We start from the raw sequence: 343 nt of genomic DNA, 5'->3' as shown, positions 1-343 counted from the left end.
CACTGGCGTCATGGCAACACAATAGAGTCTGACTCTGTGACAGCCAAAGTTCCCTTCTGAGCTGCCTCCTAGGGTGAGTCCATTATTAGGACTCATATACCTTCCCCCTGTTTTGCAGCCTGCACATGTATTCCTCCTCCCACCCCCACAGCTTTTCCAGGAGCACAAATGAGTGTGAAGGAGTATGACACACAACCACAGAGCCTCTTGAAAGTGCTGGAACCATGTGGGCAGTTAAACACACACACACACACAACTAAACTAGGAAACTGAAGGGGAATTTAAAACAGTTCTTAATTTTAAACGGGGGTCAAGGAACCCTTAAAGGTAAAGGGACCCCTGA

The sequence above is a fragment of the Podarcis erhardii genome (assembly GCF_964252035.2).
Source record: "Podarcis erhardii genome assembly, chromosome: 10".
Lineage (NCBI taxonomy): Eukaryota > Metazoa > Chordata > Lepidosauria > Squamata > Lacertidae > Podarcis > Podarcis erhardii.
This window is presented reverse-complemented; position numbering follows the sequence as displayed.